This window comes from Echinops telfairi, unplaced genomic scaffold, assembly GCF_000313985.2.
Source record: "Echinops telfairi isolate 266 unplaced genomic scaffold, ASM31398v2 ScPeMD7_7417;HRSCAF=8455, whole genome shotgun sequence".
In the NCBI taxonomy this organism is placed as follows: domain Eukaryota; kingdom Metazoa; phylum Chordata; class Mammalia; order Afrosoricida; family Tenrecidae; genus Echinops; species Echinops telfairi.
In genome coordinates, this window is record NW_022111317.1 from 7,907,271 (window position 1) to 7,908,530 (window position 1,260).

Genomic DNA, 1,260 nt, shown 5'->3' on the forward strand with positions numbered 1-1,260 from the left:
CGAGCTTCTGAAGGGGGCGTGTGTGCAAGGGAGGTCATCCGAGGCAGGGTCCCGGCGCCAGGCCGCTCCTGTCACTGCGAGCCTCGCCCCCTCCCCGGGGCCTTCGTCGGGTGCATTGTTTGCAGGGTACTAGGCGGGTGGTGGCCCTTCGGGGACGGTCGTGGGCCCGTTTTTAAGAAGCTGTTCCTACCCATCTGGATGCTGGCGGAGGGGGGGGGGTGTCATATCCCGGAGGCCCCTTTGTTAGGCTTCCCCGCCACCTCCCCTCCTGCTGCCGCTGGAGCTGGTGTCTGGGGTCCCCTGAGTGCACCCTAGTTTTAAGGACATACCTGCCTCTACTGACAGGAGTCAAATGACACGTGCTGGAACCCGCACATTTTCTTTGAAACAACAACTTGTTTCATTGAAAAATGAATGATTGTACACTATCATGAATGAAGTTATGCGACACTGTGTATTTGCATAAAGCCTCTAGTATTTTGCACCATTTGAGAGATGGGTTTGCCAGTTTTTCAGGGCTGCTTGGGTGGGTCAGAGAGACAACCTCCACCTCCTTGTGTTTTATGTTTGATGTTTAAGCCTCTGTTTTGATTACTGAAGTAATGCTTTCATGAATGGAACCCATTTCGTGGGATTAATATGCAGTTTACCTCTGTGTGTGTGTGATTGGTGCTTATCAGAAGAAATAAGTATACCATGGGAAGAATTTGGAGATTAGAAGGCTGAGAAAAAAGTTAATTAGGGTATATATTTGTTTCACTAAATGAGAAAAAAGTCAGCAAAAATGGTAGGCAGTCAATAGAAACCCTTTCTGTAAATTTAGTTGAGGAAATCGAAATGGCATCGCAGTGATGAGTCCCGTAAGCCTAATGTTCAAGTAATTTTAGGCAAAGGCATCGGAGGACTCTTCCAGAACCGTAGCCTGACCGTTGGGTTTGGTAAATTGATCATATTTGTGGTGGGCATTTGGCAGAAGTACAGTGTAACTGAAGGCAGATGAGACATGGTGATTGCTCTGGTGTGGGGTGTGTGGTGGCCATAGTTGGGGGGCACTGAGCTGTTGAGAGAACAAACTTCAGGTGGCTCTCTGGGGTCTGATTTCTATCCAGTTGGACTTTGGAGATCCCCACATCGCTTCTCTCCACAGTGCCAGATTCTCCTTCCCTTTTCAAAAGTCCTGCGCAGTCTTCCAAGACCTTTCCCCTGAAGCTGACTGCTCTAAGCTCTGTCACTTTCTGATCTGTGCTCCTCTGTCCCGTT